Genomic DNA, 15,690 nt, shown 5'->3' on the forward strand with positions numbered 1-15,690 from the left:
TGCCCTCCAGGCAACATCTGGAGGCTCAACAAAAGCCTGCGCTGCCATTCGAATGAATGGGCCGGATTAGGGCTGCTCCCCCTCGTGCACAGAGCCTGAGCCCATTGATGTGCAGATGCCGAGGGGGCCACCAGGGCTTGCAGCCCAAGACAGGCAGCCTGGGAGGACACCACCAGCCACACCACCCAGCGCGCCTTTAGGTGCCAGGTAGCCTGGGACAAGGGTGGAAATGCCTGCCCACAGCGGGGAATTGCTGGCTGTACGGCCAGTCACAAGTTCACCAGGAACAAGGGACATGCAGCAATAGGCTCAGCACTGAGCTGCCCGCAGGTAGGCTTGGACCCCACAGGGTTCGGCTGCAGCAAGGCCAGCCTAAAGGAGTACGACTGTCATAACACACAACTTACTCAGGGGTGTCAGCAGCTGCAAAGCCTGCGTAGCAGCAAGCACAGAGCCCAAGGACCACACTGAGCGAACGCAACAGGCTAACTTACGTGCAACTTGCAGAAAACACATATTCAGATTCTGTGTGCCCAGACACTGAGCAAGAAGCACGTGGCAGGCAGGAGCTCCTGTGCAAGGGGCTGCGCCCCTTCCCCTGGCAGAGAAGGGGTCCTGTCTGCACCACTGCTTTCTGCAAGCAAAGCTGGGCCATGTCCCACTTCTACGGTCTACAGGGCAGGCAAAGCACTGGCATGGCAGGAAGAGGGAGATAACACATGGAGCGTGCCAGGCCCAGCTGGCCCAGCCAGGAGCCATGCTGGACCCAGGAGAGGTGCCTGAACCCTTCAGAGGTCACTGCACATGCCAGGTCTGCGCTCACACTGCTGCCAGCTCTTCTTCCTTTCCAGCCCACTAAGAGACCTCTACCCCTCCTGCGTGGCCAGGGGTCCCCCAAACTTTGCATCAGGCTCGCTACACAGAAGGCAGAGGTGAAGCAAGACAAGAGAGGTCAGCAAGCACCGAGCAGTCTGAGAAGGCAACCATGGGAAAGGGACTTTAGTGGGACAGGGTGGGGGGTGCTGAGCAGCACCTCTGTGCTCCCACTCGCGCCCGGTGCCTCTCTGCCCTGCTTGTCTGCGGTGCCAAGAGGAGCCCTCGGCGGGGACAGTGGTTTCTGTCCGTGGTCTGCATGTGAACACAAGGCCACGCTACAGGGACAGTGGCTTTCGTGGACAGGATGGGACCAGAAGCAACAGCAGGCCAGGTGGCAAAGACACTCCCGGAGGCACCCAAGGGCTCCATCCCCTCCACAGCACCCCCCACTCCTCCCATCATCCCTTCTCCCCCTCACCTGGCCTCTCACCTGCCTCCCAAGGAGGTGATTTCCTTACCTGCCTTTCCCCTTTTCCTCCTCCCTGCGTTCCTCCTGAGCCAGCTCACAGCCCACTGCCGCTGCTCCCTCCTGGGTCTGCCTTTCCCAATCCTCCCTTTTACTCCTCCCTTTCAGATCTGACACTTCCCCCCCTCCTCCCCGCTCTCAAACCCAAGCTCCCCTGGCACGCCCTGTGCTGGCCCCCCTTACGGAGGAAGAAAGAACAAACAAAACGAGATTAAATTCGCTTTCTACTCAAGAGCCCCCAGTGCCAGGGACATGGAGTTGCCCAAAGTCAGTCAGGAGGAATCTGCCCTCCCTCCAGCTCCCTAGCCTCTTTTGCTGGGATAAGGGAAGGCATTAAGATTATTTACCCCCCTACACAGCACCTGCTTCCTCATTTCCCAAGGCAGGTGCGGGAGGATTTGTCCACATGGGGGATGTTTAGCTGCGGGGGGAAGACAGCAGAGCCCTCCTGGTCTCCCCTTGGCTGGTAGAGGGGTGCACAGCCAGCCCAGGCAGGAGATGCAAGGAAGGGTGGGGTGGGGGTTGCCCAGCTTTGGCGGATTTCACTGCTACTCAGAGAGGAGCCTGTGGTCCAAGTGATAGCCTGTGCTGACAGCCCCTGAGCTGCAAAGGGCCCAAACGCCACTGTAGGTATGAAAAGGTAGGTATGAAAAGAGCTACCTACCTATTGACCCGTACCAGGGCAGGAGAGCTCCAGCCCCATCAGTCTAGGAAAGTGGGGCTCCCCAAAGAGCGCAGGGGGAAAACCTGTAGCGCAGACCTGCCCAGGGAGCTAGCAGGGTTGTCCTAGGGAAGGGACGGCAACAGGAGGAGTGGGGAGGCCAGAGCTGGGAATGCTAACTATGCAGAGACTGCCTCTACCTGCAGCAGCTCCCCCCATGCCTGGCCCCAGGGCCAGGAAAGGCAGGCTCCTGCCTGGGGATACAGCAAAAGGAGGAGCTCCCAGCCCTCCCTGCCTCCCTTGGCCTTTCAGGAGCCTGTTGGGAGGATGCCTGAAGAAGGCAGGGTGCGGTGGGAAGAGGAGGCGACCGGTAGCAGACAGAGGAATTAGGATGCAACCGCCTGCACAGCAATTTAGATGAAACGCAAATTGCCCCCCACCTCTGTAATCAAAGGGCGAGCTGCAGCAGCAAGCACAGACCTGCCTTGCAGAGACAGAGCAGTGCCTTCAAACACAGCCCCCGAGCTGCAAGGCTAGGGCAGGCTGGGTCTCCACCCAAGCACTGCAGAAATCACTGCCCCAGGAGACACATTTACCTCCTGCCTGGGCGGCTCTTGCTTGTCCTTGCAGGGCCCCAGTTAGAACAGGTAGTTGCTCCTTAATAGCAGCTCTCTGCCCAGCCCAACTTGGGCAAGGAAAGGAAACCCCCAAGCTACCCCAGTCCTCTGAGCCAGCAGCACCCCAAAGCAGGAGCTTCCCCTGCCACCACCCAAGGGGTGTGATGGAGTTCAACCCTGGGATCTGTACTGTCCCTGCCCCACACTATCCATCATGTAATGAATGCTCCAGTCTCAAGCTAAAGCATTGAGGGCAGCAGCCACACAGGGAGGGCTTACCCACACTCCTGAGAGAAGCCCAGCAGGAATTGGGCTCCAGCAGAAGCAGTATGAGACCTCCCACAGCCTCCAGCCACCAGCTTGGTGAGCTCTGCTCTGGAGGAGGAAAACTCTTTCTGCTACAGCTGACCCCAGCTGCCTTTTTGCACACTTTTTCTTGCCTCCCTATCTTGCCTGCTCCAGCAAGTGAGGACCCAAAGGCTCCATCCCCAGGAATCAACGCCAGGCCCAGTGCAGCAAGACACATTCAGGCCCTTACCAGTCCTACCAGGGCCAAGAGCTGAGAGGCTGCTGGGGGAGGACAGGCAAGGCAGAGGAGTTTTAGGATGCTTATAGCTGTGAGGAGGAGATGGCAAGCAGGAAGGGAGTTGCACAGCCTCTCCTCCGCCATGCAATGTTAAAGGAATGGCAAGTGGAGGGCAAGGCTGGAAATGGCTCCTAGGCAAGGGAAACATCAGGTACCAGTGGCTACACTAAGCCCAGCCATCCCTGGGTGGAAGGGCCTTGGTCGCAGAGCGGGACGTACAAGCAGGCAGAAGCGCAGGGAAAGGTCACAGGGGCTGGCGCAGGGCAGGAGGGCACGCTGGCATCTACGCAGCACTTGCACCTGCCTCAGGCTCTAGCCAGTCCTCCAGCCACAGCACTTGCCCTTTTTGCCCTCCCTCCTCAGTCTCCTTGCTCCTGCCAGACAAGTGATGCCAGCAGTAAGATGAGAGGTTTCCCAATACTGCCATTCTCCATTACTGACCCCAGCACAAGGATGCAGGGCAGAAGTGCTGTTCACAGCAGGTTATCATTCCTCCCCCCCTTGCTCCCAACCATGCTCTGAGACCTGGCTGCAGGAGAGCTGCATAGCTCCTGTTTCAGCAGGAATCAGGAACATGACAAATAGGACAGAAAAAAAGCTCCTGGGTACCCAAACCCAGTCTCTTGCTGCAAGAGGCTCACAGCAGCCACCTGGGAAAAGGCAGGCAGGACTCTGGTCTGCCCTCAGACACTGCATGCCCAAACTCCCCCCTCCGCCTCCAGTGACAAGACAGTAGCCAGAGGACACGGGAGTGTCATTCCAGCAGAGCTGGGCAGCTGCACAAACACTGGGTCATGCTGAGAGCGAGGCCTCCCACCTTGGGGTGGCACAAAGAGGCCACCGGACTGGAGCCAGGCCTGGGCATGGAGCTGGAGAGGTCATCTCTCCACCTCTCCCTTCTAAGGGCCTGGAGAGACCCCACAGTCAGGGCCCATTTCCACTCACAGACATCGCAGGGCACTGCAGGACAAAGGCAGAAAGAAACCCTGGTCACTCCCACTGAAAAGGGAGGGGGCAGAGGAAAGCCGGGTACACTTGCGCCAACCTCTGAGGCTTGGGCAGGAGCCCAAAGCTTGCTACCTGTCGGCTGCCCCACCAGGCACAAGTATACTTCGCTTCTGGAGTGGTGCAACCATCCTGCCTGCCCTGGCCTCCCCTCTTCCCATGCTGGCACCCTGCTTCCCTGAGATCCCCTCTTTTTGCAGGAGGGCCCCTCACCAGGCTGGCCTTCTCTCTTACTGACCCAGGGACTGTCAGGTGAGCAGTTAATGTTTAGGGAAGGCTGGCACAGGGAGTTTTTCCATGGCATGAGCTGCCCTCCCCCAGCACAGGAGGGAACAGACCTGTTTACCCACAGGACTGCAATGCGAGAGCCCGTCACTGGGAGGTGGCCCATTGCGGGGCTGGGGTGTTAGCCCGTTCTAGCCCCTGGAGCTACTTATGCACCCGCACAGGGGATGCTGGGTCACAGCAAGACTGCCTGTGAGTGACAGGACAGCAGCCACAAGGGGCATAGACAGGGACAGCTCAAGGCTTACTGCCCCCCACCACGGCCACCCAGGCATTACAAACAAAGGGGTGGCCTGGCTGTCCCCCAGTTAAGAGCTCCAGGTCACTCAGGAGAGCAGTGACTTTGGAGAGCCACACTGCCTGTTGTCCCACCTAGCTGCAGGCAACAGAAGCTGCAGATCCTTCTCCCTCTCATTTTTGGAGCTGGGAAGACAGCAACAGTATAGCTGGTCTACTTGAAAAGACTGCCTCAGCATGAGCACAGTACAACAGCTTTCTAGGCTCGCAGGAGGTGAGAAAGGGCCTGACAGCCAAAGAAAGCAAGCTATGCAGCAACACTGACAATTGAGAAGAGGCATCACACTTTGAAGAGAGGCAACTGGGGACAATTTCTTTTTCTCTTCCAAAGAGATGGGAGGGGATGGGCCAGTTCCTTGGTCAACAGGTCACCTTTAAATCACATACTGCAGCACCCATCCAACAAGCAGCTTACAGTTAGGGGTCATCCCCTTGCCTCCCTTCCCCATCACCGAGATGCTTCCACTTGAAGAGGATGACGCCAGCTGGTGGATACCACACAAGCAGTTCAGAGTGGAGCAGCTGCAGGAATTTACAGAGGCAGAATGGAATTTGGCCAGGAAAACAGGATTAAAACCCCATGCTCTGGATTATCACTTCACCCCTCCTTCCCCAGTCTTATGATAAATGAAACTTAAGTAGGAATTTCACTTTCATATTTCACTAGAAAGAGTAACCTGTGACAAAATAGACACCTTATTCAAGAGATGGGATCAAACAGCAGCCACAGAATTAGATGAACATGAGCTGTAAGACAAAACAAAGGTATCCCCCATCTTCAGCACAACCAAGCTGCAAAGGAAATGCCAGAAAGGTGGAGATCTTCCTGGGTCAACAGTCAGCCTGTGCCTCAGTTACGGTTCACTCTAGTGCACCAAATTCTTCTCAGGCTTGTAAGATTATTACAAACAATTCTACAGCTCTAAGACTTCAGCATTTTATTTCACAAAAGTCACACAGAAAAAGCCACATTCTCTTCTCCAGCAGAAGCATAAGACTTGGGGAACAGGATTTAACTGTCTCTGAAGGGTGCTAGTTGAAGCTCCCAACTTGACTGGAGCAGAGACTTTCATCACCAGACTACTTCCTTTCCTCATCCAGAATATGAGGAAACAAGCAAGTTCAGACTAGGTCTAACATGGGAATAAGCCTCACAGCTTACCTCTCCATGTCTGAAGCCCCAGGAATGCATCAGGAAGCAACTCCTCTTGGCAGGGGCTCTGATCCTGAGGCCCTGCTAGAGACACAGCCTGCTTTTGTGGAGCAACACTGCAGTCAGCCTCCCAGTCCATGACTAGGCACTGGGTTCAGCTGCTTGGCAGAGTCAGAGCTGGAGGTAGTGCCTTGCAGGGCAAGCATGGAGTCATATACCTTGTTAGAGGAAAGGAAAATACAAGCATTGTGCAGGAGACTTAAGTCTACCAGACACCCTGCAATACTTAAAGTTAAGCAGCAGTGCCCTTTTTTGCCACAACTCTTAGGTAAGACAAGATGGGGCCACCTGGACTCTCAGCCCAGCTACGAACGTAATCCCTAAGCACTCTCATTCCTGCTAGGCCCAAGGAGAAACTGGAAGAGTCCAGCTGGTCATAGCCTTCAGCCACATTTGTGGGGACACCACTGTTTGGGGTCTCATCCTATGGTAGGGGTAAGAATCCCCTCTTGGGGAGTTAGCAGATCACTCCCTGCCAGCATGAAGCCACACTACCCAAGTGCTGTCCAGCCCCCCCAGTGATGCTCTGGAGGGGACCACCTTTCCTCAGTGTTGATCCAGGCCTGCGCCCATAGTGCCAGGCCCAGGGCAAGAGAGGGGTGGTGCCCAGCACCCTGCATGTCCCTGCCAGTCATGCTTTCCCACCAAGCCCCTGTTCCCCATACAGCCCAGTGGGGCATGCCAGCCCTGCTCCAACTTCTCTGCCCCGGCACATGGAGACAGTCCCAGACCCTCAGCCCCCCACAGCTGCTCAGTGTCCCCTCTCACTGCGAGACCTTGCCACGTTCTGGTGAGAGACCTAGCAAGCTCTCAAAGGAGAATCATGTCCAACATACCAGTTTCACTTTTACCTATCCAAATTACAAATTGCTTGAGTCTCAGAGGATATTTGGTACATGAAGTACCACAATCAGCCAGGCTATGTTTTATGATTCGTCTCTCAGCACCTGCTTTTGGCCACTGTAGGCAACAGGACACTGGGCCAGATGGAGCACGGTTTTGACTCATAGGTCTGACACTAACACAGAGGCCACAGTCTGTCCTGGATCATGTCTCCTCCATCACTTTCCTGGTCAGCACAGCTGGGCACAGGGTGGTGGTAGCAAATCAAGCCAGGACACTGTGCAGCTGCACAGGAGGACAGGAGGATCCAGGCTGCTTCTTGAAATAGAAGAGGAGCAGCTTTTGGGCTGATTTCCAGCTCCCCTTCCCATGCAGGGATTAGGTTTCTAATATCTGCATTTCTGCTGATGTTTGTGCTGCAGCTAATGGCCAGCTCTGGATACATTAAGTTCACAGCGTCCTGGTCTCCGGATGTGCTCCAGAAATCAATATCCATTCACCCCCTGCCCATTTCCTGAGATATACTTCCACTGCTGCAGGCTTGTGGCAGACGGTAGTTCCTGGGTTCAGAGCCGAGAGAGGCAACAGCGTGGTCAGCAGTCAGGAGCTTTTACTTCTATCCAAGCCACTCTGCAAGCAAGTCCCTCTCCAGCCCTAGCCCTGCCATCAATGAGCACAGGTAGAGCATGCAGCAGCTGTGACACGCCACATGGCAGAAGGGGTGAGATTTTTGCCATGTGAAGTAGTGGCACCTCAAGTTTCCAGCCAGTTGTGCCCAAGAGTGTGCACAGAGTCTCCTGATCAACACAGCTAGGGATTGACAGGAGATCCCCAGAATTACCCTGCTCCTCTGAAACATTCCTGAAACATCCCCTTGCATCAGGAGCTGCTCCCCAATGGCACAAGGAGGGACTCTGTCCCAGCACGTCTGACCAGACTTAACCCCTGCGGACGCTTGTGGAGTCTGCATCATCTCACGCAAACCACAGAGTTAATCACAGCAGAAAGGAGGCAAAGTGACTCTGGCCACCTGGGATCTGCTGCTCTGCTTGGAAAAGCCCACAGGAGGCCACAACACCACCCTCCCTACCAACTCTGGGAAGATGCCAGGGGGCTTGGCTCCGAGCCAGGCCCCCAGGTGCCTATGGTGCATTGTCACCAGAAAAGCTAGTAAGTGTTTTCGGCTGAATCGTTATTGATTGAAAACTGCAGTTTCCAGACAGCCCAGAGCTATTTGCTACTTCATGACAGGTTTTGGACAAGAACAAAATGTTTTGTTTTCCAAGCAAAAAGTCTCATTTTGCATTGTTTTGTTTGAAATTCAGCTGGGTTACATTTAAAATAAAAGATAAAAGGAGCCTTAAACTGGTGTTTTTTTGTTTTTTTTTTTTCTTCCCCAGCTTTTCATTTTGGGCACTATATCAAGCAATTAATTATTTGTTCAGCTCTGCTCTCCAGAGAAGCTGCGAGCATCACAAACCAAAGGGATGGAATAGCTCTGCCTGAGCAACAGCACTAAGGGAGGTGTTGATGTTTCCTGTACTGCAGGCTCTTTTCAGACCTCCGTTCAAGCTCTCCAGAGGCCAGCAAGCACTAGCCTTGGGAGAGAGCAGCAAGGCCCTGTGCAAGGGACAGGCAGGTGTGACACTGAAGAGGAGTCTGCCCGCCCTAGTGGGCAACAATTCAGGATACACAACCAGGAGGTCACAGTCACTGGTTAAAGGACACGCAAGGGGCAGGACTTTTCATGCAAACACCCCTCCAATTCTTTGCAAGTGCACCACATCGAGGCCTGGAGCAATTGTTATGGACACTGTCTCTGGCAATGCCATACTCAACTCTGACAGCCTCAGCAACACAGGGGATCCAGGCCCTCACAAGGGGCACTTGGAGGGGTGCCAGAACAAAAGGAGGGCAATTCTCTTTGCTTCTCCCTGTATGGAAAGCAGCTACACCACAGAGGAGGCTGACAGTCAGGATGAGCCACAGCCAGAGCTCAGAGACACAGCCTGGCCCCTTCCACCAGGGACTGGCCCAGTCTGGGAGATGTGTTCAAGCAGCCGCTCCATGCCCAGAGCTATTCCTGGCACTGATGCCCTCAGTGCCCAAGCAAGGCTGAAAGCAGAGCTCAGCCAGAGAGGAATGGAACAACCGCACTATAAATAGCAAACCAGTATGGCTCAGGGCAGGCACAGCCCTTCCCTGAGGGACGCTGCTAAAAAACCAAACAGCTCAGAACAATACTGCCATCCATTCAGGGCACCCTGGGCGTTTTAAGGACCTGTGGTGATACCTGAGCTACAGAGAGGCTTACGCTTTGCAAATGGTTCTGACCACACTGGAGGAAGAGCTGTTGGCTGGGCCAAGAGACTGCAAACTTACCTGCAAAAGGCATACGAAGCAGTTTGCAGACAAACTGGAAACAAGGTAGTGACTAATGGGGCAAAAGGAGAGAAAGCGGATGCCGGAAGGGAGGCAGTTCCCTAAGCCAGGGGGAGAAAGGAGAATGCTCCCAACATCGAAACTCCATATTGCCCATTCTCAGCACTCCTTCCAATCTCATCCTGCTATTCAGTGCATTCCCATCCTTGGGGTTTCGCACACTGCTGAGCTAAATCCTGAACTTTGACACCAATGGACAAAGGCAAGGAAGAAACAACATACCTGACTCATCCAAGCAGCAGAGGAGTGGGCCAGGACAAAAAACTTGGATCTTCTGCAACCCATGGCAGCCTCTGTGCAGCACCCAATCAAGGGCAAGAGGGAGGCATAAGAACTCAGCCTAACCTGTGTCTGTCAGCACTGAATTCCCCTCCTACCCCAGGAAGGGTCTTGTCCTTTTCACTGCACCCCTATCCTCACTACTCTTACACTGCTTGTGCCTCTATGGAACAGGAAATATTCTATCTTCCCCTTCATACTGATAGCATGTGTCCTATACAGGGATTTCAACCTCTACAGAGGAGGACAGCCTGGGTGAACCTCTATTCTCAAGCAGCATTGCCAGACACCAACCTCCTGCTTTCACCAGGAAGCCATGAGCTTTCAGCAACACAAGGAGTGCAAAGCTGAAGTATAGCTCATTTGGGCATACACTGGGGATCAGGATGCAGGACAGAATCAGGAACAGAGGGAGAGGTGTATATACACAGGGAAAGCTGAATTGAACAATCCAGCATATAAACACACGTGCACACACAGGCACAGCAAAGGAGGTGCTTCTTCAGCCAGAAAGTCCATCTGCATAGGAAGGCAACACTTAAAAAAAAACCCAACCAAAACACAAGAAAGGTGATTAGCTGGTTTCTGTGGTCAACACCGGAAACAGGCTGGCAGAACTGCACTGGTGGATGAACAGCAAGCAGAGAAACCAAAACCCCTTGATACATTGCTCCTGGAACAGCAAAAACAGCCAGGGCAGGAGAAGTGCTGACTATGAACCCACCTTGAGAGTTTCAGAAGGCCACTGCTCACTTCCCCTTCCTCCCCCACAGCTGTGCTGTTCCCCCTCTCCCTTCTTCCTCTGCACAGCAAGCAAGGAGAGAGTGGAGGTCTGGAGTCTGGATGAGTTTCCACTCTGGGGAAAGCAGCTTGATAACAGACTGGGCAGGAAGTGAGCACCCACTGAGGAAAGGGATTAGTAACCCCTAATCTGCACATTTTGGAGTCCAAGCACTTTACTCCACCCTTTAATTAAACCACAAAGTACAGAGATTGCCAGAAGGGGGAGAACAAGGAGGAAGAGGAAGACGATGAAGCATAGACTGTGACATAAGGGCTGTTCCTTGTGGCTTAAATGCAAGGTGGTCATTGGTGGGGATGCATTTCCTCCTCAAGTACTTAATGCCCGGGCTCCTTAGCATCCTGCAGCCTCCCCTGCCAGTTCATAGTGGGGCTGAGGGCAGAACGAAGAGAAACCTGCAAGAGGGCCTGGGGGTGGAAGAGAAGGTAAAGGGCTCTCTCAGACAGGATGAAGCTCCACCTGTGACAGCCTGGCTTGGCTGGCCATGACTCCCCCTCCCAAGTCCCCTGCCTCTTGGGAAACCGTACAAGTGCCAAGCCACCTTTGTCTCCACTTCCCAGACCTGGCTGCACAGAGGGGCCTTGTTCAAGTGCTTATCTGGCCCCAGGCTGGGGAGGGGCTGGTGCCTTGCTGCCCTGGCATCTATACAGGATGTTCAGCTCTGTGCTGGGCTCATTAGGGGCTGGCTGACAGGAGAAACTTTCCTGGCACAGGTAAAGAGGGAAACTTTTTACCACAGCCCACGACAAACAAAGCAGTTCAAACAACAGCCTGTTTCACGCAAGACCTGTTTAGGTCCTCATGCCTGTGCTGAGAGGAGGCAGCAGGCCCAGGCCTCCTTTACTCTCACTGCTGGCACTTCAGCACAACAGGGACAACCTCACCCTGGAAATTACTTAGGCAGTGGCGTCAGGAGCTCTCTTGGCTGCAGCATGCAACAGCTCCACAGCACTGGGAGCAAAGCAGCTGGCGGCAGAGCTAGGAACAGGAGTGCTGGGGAAAGGCCTCACCTCCCCATATGCTCTGCCTCCAGCTTTGCCCCACCAGAGCAGCAAGGGGGGGTTGGGTGCAGGGGCAGCTTGTCACTCCAGCATCCCTCTCTTCCCTTGCTCCTATTCTTTGGAATTCCTCTCTTCTGTTTGCTTTGTTTCAGCCCTCAATGAACAGGAAGAAAAGAGAAGGAGCCTTGACAAATCCGATCAAGGCGCAGACACGCTGAGGCCCCCTCCTGCTGGCATGCCAAGCCCTGCACTAATGAGGGGTAGGAGAGGCAGCCACTGAGAACAGTGGCCCCGCAGAAACACTTGGTGCAAGGGACAGAGGGAAAAGAAGAAAGCTGCTAGGGCAGAACACCGTTAGGACAGGCTCCCAGCCTTCAGAAGGGGGTCTACCCATTTCCCCTGGCCCAGAGTGTTTCCTCCAGCTCCTCAGCCCAGGTTCAAGTCACCTACTGTCTACTACACTAGAAAGAGGCAACAGACAACAACAGGGTTTGGGGAGAAGGATCCAGGCATGCATGTTCAAGGGAAGTCCCACTGAAACAGCCATAGAGATGGGACCACACTTTATTGCAAGGATTTGGGGCAGGAAGGACACACAACTTGAGTCTTTCCCTTCAGAGACCTGGGCCCTGGGGGCTTACAAGTGTCAGTGCTGTCTCCAGAATCTTCCAACAGACCTCAAAAACCTCCAGGCCAAGTAGAGAGGGAGCCTGCAGCACCAAGACCTTCCACCATGCAGTTATCCCTGATTTACCAAATTTGGGTATAGAAGCACTAAGATGGCAGGGGAATGAGCACACATAACCTGTCTACTAGACAAGCAAGAGGACCAACCTTTGGAGGCTGCCAATGTTGCAAGGGTACCTGGGAACAGCTGAAGAAGCTGGCAGGACCTGGTGGTGACTGTGAGGACCACTCTCTAAATAGGGGTTCTCATCTTCATGGGCAGAAAGCACATCTCAAATGTACTGGGGGTTTTGCAGCTTGCCGTCACCTGAAACCCAAAAGACAAACAGTCATTTGAAAAGCTACTGCTCAAAAGAGCTCTGGGGACAGGCCCCTGCACAGCCAAGCAGCACCACCCAATGCCTTGGTCCAATACCTTTCTCCAGCCTTCTGCAAAGCACACCTCAGCATCACCCAACGCTACCCAGCCAGCCCATAGGGGAATATCTGTGTGTTGCATGTTCCCAGTTCCAAATCAGAGCTCGGTCCTGTAACACATTCCCCACCCAGGTGAGAAGAACTGTGCATGTGTCCCCAGAAGTGCTGGCAAAGTCACAGCCACTGTGCTCCATAGCAACACATGCGAGTCCTCACACCAACTCTTCAGCAGGAAAAAGAGCTGGGGGAAGGACATGAGTGCCCTGGCCCCCTCCCATATGATAGCAGCAGCAAGTGTTTAGCTCGTAAGCCAATGAAGGGATAAACTATCAAGTCCAGTAACCCGAGCCTTTGTAACACACCCTACACAGTCCCAAGAGAGGAGTCAAGAGAGTCTATCCAGATAGATGCACAGCAGGAAAGAGAAGGCATGAAGGCAGAGGAGAGAGAAAACAGACAAAAGCCACCATGCAGCTTTCATTGCAGAGAACAGAGCAGCCTGCACATCTCCCCCCTTCAGAGGAAAGGGCATCCATCCCGTGCTGGCATCTCATCCAGCACACCCCTTTCCTCTAGCCCCCAGGGGGCTGGGCACACTCACCCCATAGCCACAGGCTGGAATGGGTGAGCCCTACTCCCAAGCAGGACATAGGAATTATCACCCCCTTGTCATGGAGAAACCCCAAACCAGAGGCACAGAGGCACAGAGCCAGAAAGCAGTTTACCCCAGATCACACAAGTAGGCTAGAGCAAAACAGGCAGAGGAGTAGGAGTTTTGACTTAATATCACTCTGTTCACATATTGCAGAAATGCAGGGGGAATAGGACCCTCAAACCAGATTAAAAAAACCTACTGAAAATGTCTCTCCGGTCTGTCCCACCTGCTTGAAAACCCTGAATGGAGAAGTAAGTGTGCAACACACTGCTGACTGGGCACCACAGGCAGCCCTGCCACAGCACCAATTACACCTCTCTAGCCACAGTAAATCCTAGATCAGCCTGGCGTGGCACAATATGAAACAAGGAAAGTAACATCAGTCTCAACAAGGGCTTGTAATAAGAAATACTTCATAATAGCTGCTACCTGAACAGTGAAACCCAGCAACTCCAGTGAAGTACAGCACCACAATTGCTCAGCAAAATCCTCCTCCAGCAACACAAAGCCTGATGCTACTTCTGCTTTGCAAATTTCCCACAGTATCTGGCTAGAAGAAGGCAGCTAGTGACAGAGAACACATATGGACAGGAGGGAACACTATGGCATACATCAGTAAACAGACATCTCTGTCATCCCCCCTCTGCCTGTCCTGATCTGTCAGCTCCCACCTCAGACTGAAAGGGTTTGTAGGTGGGAATCCTCAAACACCTCTAGAGCAGGGGGAACAGTGTGAATGGGGATGCAGAATCTGCCTGGCCTGTGACCCTTTTGCAGCTGGGAAACTCACAACCCTCCCTCTGGCATCACCAGAGCCCTGCATTTACAGGGAGCAGTTTACCAGGTAAGAGTCAAGCCTCAGGCACCCACCTGGAATAGGAAGCAGAAGCTGCCAGGAACGAGACCGAATGGTTTTGATAACAAAGAGTTGGATAACTGAAGGCACCTTCAGCACAGCTAATACAGAATGAGGAGAGCCAGGCACGTGTCTACTACACAAGGTAGCACTGCCCAGCAGGATCCTCCACAGCACTGCCACCAAGGTCAGAGGGAAAGCAAACTTCCTAAACACATACGGCAAGAGTCTAATCTCCGGGGTGGAGCTCACAACTAACTGCTACAACTCAGCCACCTGGCGTTGTTTACACAGCACCAAGCATGGGGCCTGCAAGACCTGTGGCATGGTGGGACTGATCCCTGGGTCACCCACCTTCTTGGGGCAGGGGAAAGGGGAGGCAGGAGACAGGGAGCGTGGGCAAGAGAGACAGCTTGTGCAGGCAGCAGGGGGAAAAAGGCAGAACCAGAAACCAAGAGCAGTTGCCCCCCTCACCCAAATGCTGTGATTGCAACAGCACTTTCTCCCTCAGTGCCCAGGGAACCAGCTGAATTTCTCCCTTGAAGTGTTTCCCTTAATCCAGGCCACCAGAGAACTGCATGTCCAGAAGTTTTTTCCAACTGCATCACACAGTTATTAAAAGATATTGCCTCTCTCTAAGCCTTTAACACAGGCAGATTTGGGATATTACAGGATGGACTGCACACTGCTAATGAGTCAGAGAACAGAGCTATCCAAGCAACAGCCTGGAGCTCTAAATGGCTTTCTGGAAAAGGCATCTGGATGCAGGAGGTCTGCACATATCGCAGACATGTTGTTCCTCCCAGGAAGCAAAAAAGAACACCTCTCACGAGGTGCCAAGTCTCCACCAAGCTGGGAAGGGTAGTGGCACCACAACACAGAGGACAGCAACAAAATGCCTCCAAGTCACAAGGCCCATTAAAGCCCCCTCCCCCCAACTTGTTTGACCTTTGGCTTCCTTCCCCTCAGACTACCTCTTCAAGCAATAAGCCTGCCAACAACACTTCAGAAACACAAGAACTACAACACCAACGTCCCTTGTTAGTTGCCATCTTTCCAGGCCTTGGGAGGGTTGTTTGGGATCAGAGGTGCACACTATCACCACCAGCAACACTATGCTCAGAGCTTGGTGTGCTTCATTGCCCTTGTGTTCTCATTTGGACACAAATCTGAAGCTCTCCTGGAAGGTGTCAGCCTCCTGTGAGATACCATGAGTGAATCAGGCCTTCCATTCTAGACAGGGCTCATGCGTCAGGGACTAAAATACTCTCTGGACATGCATCTGCCTACAGGTTATTTGGAGCTAGTCACAATTGATCTCCAGCTATTTCAAAGGATTGGTTGAGCTCACCCAGAAGCAAAGAAAATAGACTGTCATACCACAGTGCAGGAGCCGAGCAGGGCAGGAAGGGATGCTCCTATGGAGACAGGGCCAGAAAGGCTATCTCATCCCACACCAGGATTGTTCTCTTCAAACCACAGTAGAAAAAAATGCATTCCTCTCTCTCCTAGATCTCACACTGGCAGGCTCCTTCCCTCATGGATGCAGATGAAGAACAGCAGGAAAACACGGCTTGGGAGAACATCACCTTTCCCCATAATTACCAGCCTCTCAAGATACGGCCACATGTCAATGCATTATGTCTATTCCTCTACCACATCCTGCTCCCCAGGTCTAATGCAGACAACCGTATGTAGCAAA

The 15,690-nt window shown here is 53.5% G+C and overlaps 1 protein-coding gene across 1 annotated transcript in view; it reads right to left on the reverse strand.

Annotated features, from left to right (window-relative positions):
- The window catches only part of LARGE2 (LARGE xylosyl- and glucuronyltransferase 2), a 23,257-nt gene extending 10,890 nt beyond the window's left edge, over positions 1–12,367 (reverse strand). The window contains exon 1 of the mRNA XM_026065793.1: positions 12,208–12,367. The gene's annotated coding sequence lies outside the window, so the exon portion shown is untranslated. The remainder of the gene's footprint in view (positions 1–12,207) is intronic.
- Between the last annotated feature and the right edge of the window lie 3,323 nt (positions 12,368–15,690).

Source organism: Apteryx rowi, unplaced genomic scaffold, assembly GCF_003343035.1.
Source record: "Apteryx rowi isolate R43461 unplaced genomic scaffold, aptRow1 scaffold_232, whole genome shotgun sequence".
NCBI classification, from domain to species: Eukaryota; Metazoa; Chordata; class Aves; order Apterygiformes; family Apterygidae; genus Apteryx; species Apteryx rowi.